General features: G+C 38.5%; 2 long non-coding RNA genes across 2 annotated transcripts; both read left to right on the top strand.

Annotated features, from left to right (window-relative positions):
• The first annotated feature begins 4132 nt into the window (after positions 1 to 4132).
• Positions 4133 to 7684, top strand: LOC147843428 (uncharacterized). The gene is made up of 7 exons (XR_015493524.1): positions 4133 to 5691; positions 5784 to 5850; positions 5927 to 5980; positions 6055 to 6205; positions 6570 to 6627; positions 6741 to 7461; positions 7550 to 7684. It is a non-coding gene; the product is annotated as an uncharacterized LOC147843428 (long non-coding RNA).
• Positions 7685 to 11561: 3877 nt separating this feature from the next.
• On the top strand, positions 11562 to 15099 carry LOC147843427 (uncharacterized). Its single transcript, XR_015493570.1, has 4 exons — positions 11562 to 12217; positions 12586 to 12699; positions 12792 to 12861; positions 13019 to 15099. It is a non-coding gene; the product is annotated as an uncharacterized LOC147843427 (long non-coding RNA).
• The last annotated feature ends 51 nt before the right edge of the window (positions 15100 to 15150 follow it).

The following is a 15150-nucleotide window of genomic DNA, read 5'->3' as shown; positions in this document are numbered from 1 at the left end:
AGTAGGAACGCCTTTGTCTATGCATTATATTGTTTCTTTCTCAACACAATAAATGAGAATCCTAGAGGTGGACCATTCGTCTCCCCATAGTATGGCGGCAGCGACTATTGGGTACAGTTTGAAGAAAGCTGATGAACAATGGTTTCTAGAGTGGAAATAGATTGAGGGGGCCATGTGGTGGCAACCAGTGGCCTCTGAGTACCCTTGGAACCCAACTGATGGGGTAGCACCAGTAAATAGACAAATATCTAATGGGGGTGCGAACAATCTCTGCAGAAGAAGGAACAGCCGTTCCTTAGCTTAAGGAAGCAATCCATAAGCGGAGTTCATTGTGGGTGGGTTTTGAGAGAGAAATTGTGCCTTTTAAATCGTGACTTGTGGTAGGGAGCTGGACTAGGGAAGTTTGAGGTAAATTTGCACTGTGAATTTTTAGGTGGCCGAGGATAGATAACAGTATGTGTTTAATTCAAGTCTCTTTCTTATAATACAAGAGAAAGAGAAATTATTCAGCCAATTTTCTCTTTAGGAAGAGAAGCTTGGAATTTGAGCAAATCGAAGTTGATGCCTAGAAATTCGATAAATGTATTGGGTCCAGCCTTCTGCGAGCAGAATACCTAGATTGGCGAAAACCTTTTGGTGATCTCTAGGTGTTTGGCTGGAGGCAATGGGGGGGGGGGGGGGGTGATTAGAATATCATCTAAAGTTGGATAAGGTGGGGGATTCTGCGATTGTTAGAAAGAAGCCAGTGATGGAGAATTTGCGAGTTGCACTGCTTATGGGACAAATGCGTGAAACCTTGAGTGGTGGGGCAGAGAATGGTCAAACATAAAGTGGTTGTCGATCTCTTTTTAAATAAGATGATCCACAATTTCTGGTTCAATCAGCAAAACCTGACTGAATATTAGGATAGGAAGGGAGAGCTGAGGTGCCCGGGTGGAATCCATAGGTTAGACCTGAAATGAGAAAATCAGAAAAATTAGTGGTGAGAACGCAGTTCTCTAGCGAGGTGAGGAATCGACAGACAGATAGTGTTTTAAATGTTTTGGTAGACGTTCATTCCCCCCCAGGATAGTGGAGGGCCAAGGATATTGAGCATGGCTTGGCTGGTGATCTTAAAAATACCTCTTTAAAGTGGAGTAGGTGAAGTGATAAGTTTAAATTCCTGTGACATATTACGATCGGACTTCTATGATCGATGTGATGCTTATTGTCATTAGGTGGGTAATTTTATTTTAGAAGTTAAATAGCTATTGGAAGTGGCGGGTTTGTTTATTTATATGCATGTTTATTTATTTATTTATGTTAGTTATTTGTTTAATTTATTTATTTAACTTCTAAAATTATGTCATTTAATTTGCACTTGAACAATACTTATTAAACTGTGTCAATTAAATGTTTACTATGGGCTTTACTTTAATCTGATTGATTAAATAACATTACATTTGGAATCTTAACATGAATGAAATCAGAAGCATAATTGGCCCAATTCATTCACAAAGTCTTTGCAACCAAGTCTGTTCATAACTATCGTAAGAGAGGGCGGGACCATCTCATGTTCTGACAGCTTGGATGGTGACACTTCTCTTTAGCTATTGGCTCAATGAAGTGTCAATCAAAAGGTCGGCAGCCATTTTGTTAGACCATAATACAAGTGTTTTTGTCTGAAAGATACTACTTTACTGAAAGCACTCCAGCAACAAGTTTTGATGACAGCAGTGTATCCATGTAGGTTTATAAACATGTCAACATGTTGTGGACTAAAGTTTTATGGATTGGATTGCTTTGATCCTTACAGTCAAATCAGCCAGGCTGTTAAAATGTTATGGACCTGTGAACAGACAGCAAGCTTGAAAGGTGGGTTTATTTGGTTTGTTATAATCTCTGCTTGTTTACAGATTATAGGAGGACGTTAAGTCCATAGTGTTTGTGTCTTTAAAATGGTTTAAATTATTTTTTTATTTATGATAGTCTTGCTTTTCTAAAGACATAAGAAATATTTAGTCTTTTGGAGAGTAGTTTCTCCTTAAAGAGAGAAGTTTCCCCTTAAAGCATACTACGTTACCACAGGTGGACCGCGAAGAGCGGTGAGAGTTTGGCTTCATTGCAGGGGCTGAAGTCTCAGGGAGAGCAGGGCTCTGGTTGCAGTTGTAGATATTGTTGGTTATTTCCATATTGATGGGCTAAAAAGTGCAATGCTGTAAAAGCTTTTAGAGCTAAAGTCTTTTAGAAGCAGGAAGCTTTCTTCCAGGCGAAGATAGTTGTAGAAAGGAAATGAGGATATATATAGTGGTTTGGGATCCTTTGATTGGAGAATCATAATTAGTTAATGTGGACCAGCTGGGTAAATCATGAGCACATGCTCCTCTCGAAATTAGTTTAAAACTAAACTTCACTTAAGTGCAAAATAATTTAGGGCAGTCCTATTTATTTTATTCATTTTATTTAGATTATTCTGTTCTTCTGTGCTAAACACTGCAGGTACGTGAAAATGCTCTGTTGTATTGTTCTATTATTAATATGCTAGCATATAAAAATAAATCAGTATTTTATGCAATATTTAAAGTGTCAGACACAAAATAGACATGTCAATTTGTTTAATATAAAATTAATAGTAATCTGACCAGTTAACCGTTAATAACCGATTATTGAGCGGCAATTGTCGGTTAGCAAAATTAACCGAAATGAGCATCCCTAGTTAGAATGTATATTTTACATGAAAAACTATATGTAGCATGTCTCGCTGTCATTTAAAACATGCAATTCATTACACACCAGAGCTGTAGGCCTACACTTACAGGGCGGTGTTGGTCAATAGTCATACTGCGCACCACGTTATTGAGCTCAAATATCTCTGAGGGAGATTATGTGACCCGATAGCCATTATTAACTTGAGAGATTTTAAAAATAAAAGGCCTTTTAAAAAAAGGAACAACACACAAATCGGCAACAAGTAAAACTGGTCCCTTGGAGTTCAGCACTTGTCATCTCGCCAGTGTATGCTGCGTGGTGTGTATAGCGCCCTTATGCAGCGCATGTCAACTGCCACTGGTGAGAGAGAGCGTGCCCGTGAGAGCTCAGTGCAAGTATCGATATAATCACAAGCAAAATCATATCGTTATAAATATTCTATTAACAATACTTATCAAAATATTTATACACTTACATGGTATTTATTGAGATTGTGTGATCTGTATAGGCTGTCTGATCTTTACAGAAGCTGTAAACTGAGACGGGCGCAGTGACCGCAGTAATGTTCAGCTCTGATGAGGTGCTTTTATTTACCCTGTAGTCTTTAGATTTTTTACATAATGTTCCATTACTTAAAATTTATTTCGTTTTTTTATTTATAGTTTATATTAACATGAGTTCTAGCTTGTTTTGCTGTGATCATTATGCAAGGATCATATTTCATGTTCGGTTTATTCTTCAGTAGCCGATAGATTCATTAATAATGTATTTTTAAAAGGATTGTTTATAAGGACTAAGCTATAAATATATAATACATTAGGCTAATTATTAAGACAATGGTCAGGTAGGATAACAAATCACATCCATGTAGTAAATTACTGTTGAGTGGGATCTGTGCGTGGTATCTGCCTTTTTATGTACGATATGAGTATGAGTATTTTAAGTGTCGCCCCGATACTGGTATTGGAATCGGTGCATCCCTAGTGATTATAAATACACTGTTTGACCAATTCATGCGTGATGTATCAATTCATAGATTCAGCATTTCCATAATTTGGTGGAAGTGAGATCATATCTTAAGTAAAACATAGGGCCCTATCATACACCCGGCGCAATGCAGCGCAAGGCGCGGCGCAAATGTTATTTGCTAGTTTCACCTTGACGCAAGTGTTGTTTTGCTGTTTTGCACCACGTTGTTTAAATAGCAAATGCATTTGCACTTATATGTGCGCCCATAGGCGTTCTGGTCTGAATAGGAAAGTGTTCTGAGGCGCACTGCTGGCACGTTGCTATTTTGAGAAACTATAATAGATTTTTCATTAGACCAAAACAAACCCGGTCTAAACTCCAGCTCAGAGTTGCGCCTCGCTTACAGACTGCTTAATAGCCTACACACAAGATGTAGAGCAATACGCAAATATCTTTACATATGAAAAAATTTAAATATTAAGGATATATATAGGATATAATAAGAATATAAATATAGGAAATAAGTATAAAGGATTAAAATATTACAAATCATGTTATTTTCTAGCATAAATAAATATGAAAAATCACTGCTTTTATTTCTTCTTCATCTCGGGAGGCTTTTTCAGTTCATTCATAACAATTTGCTTTTGTATAATGTTATTATTATTAGCAGTATTATTTATTATCTCCATATTTATATTTGTTTTATTAAAAACAAGCTTAGATTTGCCCACCTGCAGGTTTTAGACCATATGGGGCACAGCATGTGTATTAGGATACAACTCAGGTTTTTAAGCACACTTTGTTGTTATTGTTCATTTATTCGTTTGCTAGAAATTAGAACTGAATTTAGAAATAGTTTTGAAACGAATATTTGCGCTTAACAAACAAAATTAATTATTTATAGGCTAATTAATGTGTGTGCATAAAGGTTTCCCTATCTAAGAGCGAAAGTGAAAGTAGATCGATTATCTCTCATTCTCACGCAGTAAATGCTCTGTTTAACAGTTTTCTGTTAAAAAAAAACTTTTAACTGTTTGCTTGTAAAATGCTGAGTTTTTCCACTTAGACTTACTTTACATCCTGTAAATAGCGAATGCGCTTATGGCGCGACGCAGCTGGCTCTTAAAGGGAATGGGAGATGAGACTCTGATTGGTTTATTCTTAAAACACATCTATAACTCAATAAGAAAATAAACTCAAACCTTTTAGACCATGCGCCACGGCGCAAAGCAGATTTTTCTGTCCTTAAATTAGCAAAGATGCATTCTGACACACCCTGAAAGCGTTTGCACCCTGGGTTTTGCGCTCTGCGCATGGACTGTCAAAATAGAGCCCATAGAGTTTGTGTAAACTGTGCAACTGACCACCGTTTTCAGGCCGACTCGGGTAAGGTTCCGCACCATTTGAATCACATCCAGATTAATTTAAATCTGAGGCAACAAACTAAATCGAAAGCCACACCGCTAAACTATTTACATAACAAATGACTTCAGGCTATAAATCATAAATGGATTTTTTTACACAACTACTAACACATGTTAACACATTAGTGATAATTATTTTACCAATAATTCTCCTGAGTTTGCACTGAAATAACTGAAATGCCAACAGGACTTGTCTGTAAAAGCACCTCTCTAACATGTATCTGCTTAAGCCCTCCACAGTTTTTTTTAGATTCTTAGCATCTGATGACATGATGCACTAAACATACTAATCATAACAGTGTGATCGTACAGAACAGGGAACAGCCAATGCTGATCACATCTGTTATCGTTTGCATCAAAGGGTAAAAGGGCGTTCATATATTTTTAATTATTATTCAGTGATTTCTCTGCATACCACTAGAAGGAAACCCGCGTACAACACTTTGAGAACCACTGGTATAGATGGGTGGTTAGGCCTTGTCTGTGTCAGGTTTTTCCTTTTTTCAGGTATTGGAGAGCAGGCAAAAGAGGGAGACTCACAAGAGCAGTGGAGCAGAAGAAGGAGAACGGTGGAGATATACTTGAAGACCTGGAGCTCATGAAGCAGGTAGTGCTGCTTGAACAGACTAAACAATGGAGTTAGTTTCAAAAGAAATGTATTAAAATTAGTTAAAGACCTGATATCTTTCTCTTTGACAGGTTGGCATGGAGCATGTGAAGGAACAGGGAAACACACTGTAATGACAAGTGCATCGTAATAAATTAGGTACAGCCTTAAACTTTAAGTTGAGTCAACTGAACTTTATAAAACATTTTAAACTTATACAATTACATTTTTACAGAGTAAGTGTCACAGAAGGGACGACATTCAGTTCAGTAATATAACAGGACGTCAGGTGAGTATAAGCAGGTGAGTTTATTGATGCAGATAATAAGTCCATTAACCTGAATTGGATATTTGATTATGCAGGCTTGGAGACTGGAGACGGATACCACAGACAGCAAACAGGATGAAGACTTAACGAGGAACCAGGAGACACCTCACTAGGAGAGACACTGGAACTCACAGGAGATGTGCTTGTGGTGCTTCAGTGAGTGGAAAACCTGGTCTTAATGGGGCAGTAAGTGGTTGTCAGATATTTCCTTCAGATAGACAGAAATAGATACAATATTTTTGTTTGTATGCTTCATTTGTATATCGCTATCTAACTTAACATTTGCAGATTGTTATTTGTTATATGATCGGATAAATTGATCTGTTCTAATGTATTTGTATGCTGTCAGAGTTACCACATTGAATATTACTGCACGTCTGTTGTCAGATAGATTGTCTGGCTGTTGTATTATTTATTAGTAATTTATGCTGTCGGCCTGTTCAACATTTGTAGCTTTTGATTGTTTTTTGTTTTATTTACAGTTTTCAAACTTCCAAAGAATGGTATTAGATTAATGAATGACTTGACATCTTTCTATTGTATTTTACAGATCAGATGGCACCACATGGAGAAAAGAAGGAATCACACACCTCAGCAATGACTGGATGGTCAGGAATTTAATTTTTTTTTAAATTAGGTGGACGTGTGAATCGATGGACGTCCTTCCAAGATGAAGGAGTGCTGGTTGTTGTAGATAGTAATTAGGCCTTGTCTTTGGCAGGTTTTTCTTTTTCAGGTAATGGAGAGAGAGCAGGCAGAAGAGGGAGACTCACAAGAGCATAAGTGGAGCTATCAGGAGCTTAAGTTTGATTACTTTATTTTGGATTATGAAAGAAAAATTCTCCAACAAGAGTGATTATGCTGCTTCCTGATGGTGAAAGTGATTATACTCATGGCAAGTATTATTTGACAGTTTGGTCATTTGTTTCACTAAGGGCCTACTCACACTATGCCATCCGTACCGTGCCCAGGCCCGTTTCCCGGATCGTTTGAGAAGTGTGAGTGCGCTGAATCAGGCTCAAGCACGGTTCACTTGGCCGGCCCTGGCCCGGTTGGAAGAGGTGGGTCTGAGTGCGGTTCACTTGGGCCCGAAACTGAAAGCGACACGTGACTTTTAAGGGACTGTTTCATATGGATTTATTAATCATTCTTACTGTTCATTGAACGCAAACTGCCGTAGTTTATTAAATACGCAAACTTCTCAATGCACGACAGCTGAATTTGCGGTTAGTAAATAACCGATTGTGTTCTATTTGGGACACTACATTCATATACTATGCTGTTGAGTGTGTAAGTGCATAAGTACATAGTGTATAAGTTCATAGTGTATAGCGTGCCTTTTGGGACGCAGCTTTTGTCATTTGTAGGTTGGAGTGGAGCAGAAGTAGTAGAGTCACAGGAACAGTGGAAATATACTTGAAAATCTGGAGCTCAGGAAACAGGTAGAACTGCTTGAACAGACTAAACAATGGAGTTTGTTTCCAAAGAAATATATTGAGATTAAAGACCTGATATCTTTCTCTTTGACAGGTTGGCATGGAGCATGTGGAGAAACAGCGAACCACACATCAGTATTGACAAGTACATCGTAATAAATTAGGTAGACTTACATTTTTAGTTGAATCAAATTAACTTAATAAAACATTTTTAAATTATATACTTTAATTTGTAAAGACTAAGTGATGATTGGGTATTTCCTTCAGATACAGTAAATAGTTAGATAGATGTCTTGTCTGGCGCAGGTGTTTCTTTTTCAGGTAATGGACACACAACAAACAGAAGAAGGAGACTCACAAGAGCATCAGTGGAGATTTATCTGAAGAACGCTGGAGAGCAGCTTGTGCATTGCTGGAGTTCAGCAAGCATGTAGAGCTCTGTTAGTCGTGTCTTTGTCTTTTACAGACTGGAGTGGAGCATGTGGAGACCAATAGGAATCACACACCTCAGTGGTGACTGGACACTGATGGTCAAGAATATCCTTTTAATGCAGTAGTATGGGTGCATGGATAGATGTCCTTCCAAGTGGAAGGGGGTGGTGGTGGGCATAGATTGTTAAATAGATGTTTTGTCTGTGGCTGTTATTTACATTGTAGATAATGAATTCTCAACAGGCGGAAGAGAGATACTCACAAGAGCATAAGTATTATAAATAATTTTTGATACATTTTGAAATATAAGTTGTATGTACCTATGATATATTTGTATGGGGGAGACCGGGGATAGTTGTACTTCTATTATATTTCTCTATATATCTTTGAGATCTTGAGTTACAAGTGTCTGCTATTAAATGGCCAAATAAGTAATTTTTGCAGCGTAAACAGTAAATGTGAAACTTTTTAGTTTCAGGGCGTACTCACACTATGCTATCAGTACCGTGCCCAGGCCCATATCGTTTGAGAAGTGTGAGTGCTCCGAATCTGGCTCAGGTGCGGTTCACTTGGCCGGCCCTTGCCTGGTTGAAAGAGGTGTGCCAGCGCGCGATTCACTTGGGCTGGAAACTGAAGACGAGACGTGACATTTAAGGAACTGTTTTATATGGATTTATTAATCATTCATACTGTTCAATGAATGCAAACTGTCGTAGATTATTAAAGACGCAAACACCTCACTGCATGACAGCTGCACCTGTAGCAAACCTCTTAATTCCTGCAGCGCGATGACTTTATAATTGTTTATGAGCGTCAAAAGTGGCTGATCTGTTCAGCGAAATAATTAACTGCGTGTCACCCCTTCCACCCCTACCTCTCCAGCTTTCCCTTCATAGGGTGGCACGGTGGCCCAGTGGGTAGCAATGCAGCCTCACAGCAAGAGCGTCACCGGTTCTAGTCCTTTAACAGGCTGACTGTCATTTCTGTGCATAGTTTGCATGTTCTTCCCGTGCTCGCATGGGTTTTCCCTGGGTTCTCCGGTTTCCTCCCACATTCCAAAAACATGTACTACAAGTGAATTGATCAATCTAAATTTAGCACTACATTCAAACTCTCATTCAGCAGCATATCTCTTCATAGCATTTATTTTAGTCATCAGCTCATATCATGGGGGGAGTTGTCGAGATCTACCTGAGGCAAACGGGAGGGAGCCCAGGGCTCAAGGACCTTTTGAGCTCAGGTCTCTCTCCCGGGACAGCATGCTAAACTTGCTTATAATCAGTCATCAGCTAAGTGTGAACTCTTGAAAACGATATAACTAAAGAAATTTCCACTGTGCTGAGTGAGAGCGCTTCTTACTGAACTGTGCATCATTGATGACGTAAGCATGCTCAGTCCCAAATGCGATGTGAGTGCGGGCCGTCAGGTGAGACGGGAGGGGGGACAAATGTGCTTCGGCCCGGTTCAAGGCAACTGTAAATAGTGTGAGTAAGCCCTCAAGCAGGAGGAGTGAAATGTTACAATTCAGCCCACAGTCTGGGTTAGTTGTAACATCATAAAATGAGAATTATGACATAAAATGGATTTGAAAGCTTTTTATTCAGCATTGAGCTTTCAGTATAGTTTGTGTGTCTCTGTGTTACAAAGCTGAATGAAATGTGCAAATGTGCATCAGCTTCAACAATTGAACACTATTTGTGTTTGCAGGCTTCATGAGCCCACAGAGGTCAAACACTGAACTCAAACTACTTTTGACTTTCTCTTTTATAAGCTATAGCAATACTGAAATTAAATCATATAAATACAGTTTTAAATCTGCTTGGGGTTGGTGGTAACATTTCACTGATGTGACTAGCAAGTTACTAGCTTTTGTTGTTTCAACTGACCCAGCATTATGTGGCCATGAATCTGTTCTCCTACAGCTAACAGCTAAAACATTATCACCAACAATGTGGATTAAGTATATCCACAATCAGACACACAGATTACATGGGTTTAACTACAAATCAGGGAATGATATCTTAAAAATAATTAATTAGCTAATCTTAGCTGAAGTGTAGTTTTTCTGTCTAATATCTGCTGTGTCTGTCACAGGACTTTTTCATATGTGGTATGAGGACTAAAATGAGCATGTGTGAAGTGAATCAGCTGATTTGTAACTAGTTCCTTGTTGTAGAGATTGTAAGTGTTACAACTATCCCCGCTCTCTCCAAATCTAAGGGCTTCTTTTTGACGGTCCATGTGCAGAGCGCAAATTGCAGGGCGGAAACGCTTTCAGGGCGTGTCAGAACGCATTTTTGCTAATTTAAAGACGAGAAAATCCGCTTTGCGCCATGGCGCATGGTCTAAAAGGGTTGAGTTTATTTTCTTAATGAGTTATTGGTGTGTTTTGAGAATAAACCAATTAGAGTCTCATCTCCCATTCCCTTTAACAGCCAGCCGCGTCGCGCCATAAGCGCATTCGCTATTTACAGGACGTATAGTAAGTCTAAGTGGAAAAACTGAGCATTTCACTAGCAAACAGTTAACAGAAAACTGTTAAACAGAGCATCTACTGCATGAGAATGAGAGATAATCGATCTACTTTCACTTTCGCTCTTGGATAGGGAAATCTTTACGCACAGACATCAATTAGTCTATAAATAATTAATTACGTTTGTTAAGCGCAAATATTCGTTTCAAAACTATTTCTAAATTCCGTTCTAATTTCCAGCAAACGAATAAATGAACAATAATAACGAAGTGTGTTAGAAAACCTGAGTTATATCCTAATACACATGCTGTGCCCCATATGGTCTAAAACCTGACAGGTGGGCAAATCTAAGCTTGTATTTCATAAAACAAATATAAATATGGAGATAATAAATAATACTGCTAATAATAATAACATTATACAAAAGCAAATTGTTATAAATTAACTGAAAAAGCCCTCTGAGATGAAGAAGACATAAAAGCAGTGATTTTTCATATTTATGTAGGCTAGAAAATAATATGTTTTGTAATATTTTAATCCTTTATATTTATATCCTATATCTATTCTTATTATATTCTATATCCCTAATATTTAATTTTTTTCATATGTAAAGATTTGCCTATTGCTCTCTTGTGCGTATTAAGCAGTGTGTAAGCGAGGTGCAACTCTGCGCTGGAGTTTAGACCGGGTTTGTTTTGGTCTAATTAAAAATCTATTTTTGTTTCGCAAAATAGCAGTGCGCCTGAGAACGCCTTCCTTTTTAGACCAGAACGCCTATGGACGCACATATGAGCGCAAATGCATTTGCTATTTAAACAGCGTAGCGCAATGCCTCAAAACCACTCTTGCGCCAAGCTGAAACTAGCAAAAGACTATTGCACCGCGCCTTGCACCACATTGCGCCGGGTGTATGATAGGGCCCTAAACATTAACTTGTATTTGAAATATAACGTTCACTATTACAATTTAAATTAGAGATTAGATCTGCTTACAGCGCGTCATTTACAGTATGTGTTTCAGAAAAGTGAGTGATTATAAATACCCTGAAGAAAATTCATAAGTGATTTATCAATTCATAAATGCAGCATTTCCATGATTTGGTGGAATTGAGATCATATCATAAGTAAACCGCGGAGTTTGTGTAAACTGTGCATCCGACCACCGTTTTCAGGTCGACTTGGGTAAGGTTTGCAGGTGCTCCGTCTGTGCACAAACTTCCATTTTGTGTTTTTTCAAGGTTCAAACATGGTAAAATTGGCTTTAGTCTGTTCTTCGACCTGCACCATTTAACAAACTAAATCAAAAGCCACACCGCTAGGCTATTTACAAAACAAATATATATCGAAATATGTATCGGCTATACATCGAAAACACACATGATTTTACACAACTATGAACACTTTAACACGTTTGTGATAATTATTTCACCAATGATGCAGCTTGTAGAAACTCCTGAGTTTGCAGTAACTGAAAAGCACCTCACTAGTGCGTATCTGCTCGAGAGCTCCACAGTTTTTTTCAATCTTAGCATCTGATGACATGATGCACTAAACATACTAATCATAACAGTGTGATCATACAGTACAGGGAACAGCAAATGCTGATCACATCGGTGTTATCATACGCATCAAAGGGTAAAAGGGCGTTCATATATTTTTAATTATTATTCTGTGATTCCTCCGTGCACCACTAGAAGAAAGCCTGCGTACCACACTTTGAGAACCACTGGTATAGATAGATAGTTAGGCCTTGTCTGTGTCAGGTTTTTCCTTTTTCAGCTAATGGAGAGCAGGCAGAAGAGGGAGACTCAAAAGAGCATCGGTGGACATTTATCTAGAAAATGCTGGAGAACAGCAGGTAGGGCTCTGTCAGTACTGTCTATGGGTGCGTTCCAAATCACATACTTGTACACTATTCTATGCCATTTTGTAGTGTAAATGGTGTAAGTAGTGTGTGCACTAAAATATTCTCCTTTTTTTCTACTTTTTTGCCTTTATTAGATAGGACAGTAATGGGACAGGAAACGAAGTGGGAGAGAGAGAAGGGGGTAGGGTTGGGAAATGTCTTCGAGCTGGGATTTGAACTCGGGAAGCCCTATTGTGCTACTGCACCATATGTCAGCGCATTGACCACAAGGCTATTGCGCTGACAATATTCTTTTATTTTAAAAAGATTAAGTTCACTTTAAATTCACGGATGATGCTCTTATTTAACCGTTTAAAAAGAAGTGTGGACTGTGCACTTGGGGCTGTCTTTGTTTGTTTGCTGATTGGAGTGGAGCAGATGGAGACTCACAAGCGGAATGGTGGAGATATACTGCAAGACCGGGAGCTCAGGAAGCAAGTAGAACTGCTTGAACAGACTGAACAATGGAGTTTGTTTCCAAAAAAATGTATTGAGATTAAAGACCTGATATCTTTCTCTTTGACAGGTTGGCATGGAGCATGTGGAGAAACAGTGAACCACACATCAGTATTGACAAGTACATCGTAATAAATTAGGTAGACTTACATTTTTAGTTGAATCAAATTAACTTAATAAAACATTTTTAAATTATATACTTTAATTTGTAAAGACTAAGTGATGATTGGGTATTTCCTTCAGATACAGTAAATAGTTAGATAGATGTCTTGTTTGCAGCAGGTGTTTCTTTTTCAGGTAATGGACACAACAGACAGAAGGAGACTCACAAGAGCATCAGTGGAGATTTATCTGAAGAACGCTAGAGAGCAGCTTGTGCATTGCTGGAGTTCAGCAAGCATGTAGAGCTCTGTTAGTCGTGTCTTTGTCTTTTACAGACTGGAGTGGAGCATGTGGAGACAAATAGGAGTCACACACCTCAGTGGTGACTGGACACTGATGGTCAAGAATATCCTTTTAATGCAGAAGTATGGGTGCATGGATAGATGTCCTTCCAAGTGGAAGGGGGTGGTGGTGGGCATAGATTGTTAAATAGATGTTTTGTCTGTGGCTGTTATTTACATTGTAGATAATGAATCCTCAACAGGCGGAAGAGAGATACTCACGAAAGCATAAGTATTATAAATTATTTTTGATACATTTTGAAATATAAGTTGCATGTACATATGATATATTTGTATGGGGGAGACCGGGGATAGTTGTACTTCTATTATATTTCTCTATATATCTTTGAGATCTTGAGTTACAAGTGTCTGCTATTAAATGGCAATTTAGTTATTTTTGCAGCGCAAACAGTAAATATGAACACTTTTTAGTTTCAGGGCGTACTCACACTATGCTATCAGTACCGTGCCCAGGCCCATAACGTTTGAGAAGTGTGAGTGCTCCGAATCTGGCTCAGGTGCGGTACACTTTGGCGGCCCTGGCCTGGTTGGAAGAGGTGTGCCAGAGCGCGGTTTACTTGGGCTCGAAACTGAAGACGAGACGTGACTTTTAAGTAGGGTTGGGTACCGAAATCCGGTGCCATTATAGCACCGGTACCTAGGTAACCGGTACGTACCGGTATTAAATCAGCGTTTGAATTTCGGTGCCTAAGTTCGGTGCTGCGGCAAGGATGTTATGCCTGTTTCACACCGCAAGCGAAAGCAGTGCGTGAGCAGAGCGTGCGCAGCACGTATGTCGAGCAGAAGCAGCACGCAGGCGTTTGCCTTTGACGCCTGTTTCACACCGCAAGCGAAAGCAGTGCGTGAGCAGCGTGTATGGAGAGCAGAAGCAGCACGCAGCCGTTTGCCTTTCACACCAGCTGCGTCTGCAGCGCGCAGCTTTCCGGCAGCTGCTGCAGAGATCAATATATCTCTATTTCTATCTCTATGTCTATTCTATCTAGTTATGAACAGCTCTCGGGTGGAATAACTTGAGTGAACATGAAACAAAGCCTAGTAAAACTTTCTTCCTCAGCTTCAGCTGCACAGCACAGCACAAAGTGAGCTCACATCATCCAGCATGCGTGTCGAACTACACTACCCACAATACACTTTGCTATGGACTACAACTCCCGTAAATAGCAAATCTTTAAGTGACCACTCCCCTCTCCTGCAACACTAGCGTGCAACTTAAGCAAAACTGATACTAAAATAGTTTTACATTTGGTTTTGTAGTTCGGGCCTAAATAAATGTTTGTTGCAGTTTTTAATTGTTTTAAGATCATTTGAATGACTATATATAAATCAGTTGATATTACTAAAGCATTTATTGGGTAAAATTGCTACTTTTTACTGTCATTCAATGTGTCTTGGTCATTATCAATGCACAAAATAAACAATAAAAAATAGGACTTATTATGACTCCAGAATAATTATTTTTTAGGAAACAGTGCAAAAATTTTCAGAAACATTATTGTGAATGAATGGGAGGGCAAAATAAATTGACTTCAACTTTAGGCCTGTTAAAGTTTACAGGTGCAGCAATGTGCCTTGATGTACTTGAATGTTAGAAATATGTTCTCCCACACCAGTATAACGTTACTTGTCAAATAAATGAACAAGGAAGATTATTTTGAGTTTAAGTTATTTAATTATCTTGTTTATGAAGACTGCAGAGTGATGCATGAAAACAAATCACTTGAAAAGTGCATGGCCCCTGCCCGCCCCCCACAGGTTAATAGTAAGCTAATGTAATTTCATAATGCAAATCTTTTTTTTTTTTTAATTTTTTATTTGTAGTAGCAATAAACACAGTACAATGATTCCACTTAAGAGAAAACATTTCCCACTGCTTAACATTTTTCTTTTTCACAAACTCTAAAGTAACAGAACACAAAAAAAAAAAAATATATATATAAAAAAAAATAAATAAATAAAGGTTTCATC

Source organism: Danio rerio, chromosome 6, assembly GCF_052040795.2.
Source record: "Danio rerio strain M-AB ecotype USA chromosome 6, GRCz13ab, whole genome shotgun sequence".
In the NCBI taxonomy this organism is placed as follows: domain Eukaryota; kingdom Metazoa; phylum Chordata; class Actinopteri; order Cypriniformes; family Danionidae; genus Danio; species Danio rerio.
Note: the sequence above shows the minus strand (reverse complement) of the source record. Positions and strands in the feature narration are given on the sequence as shown.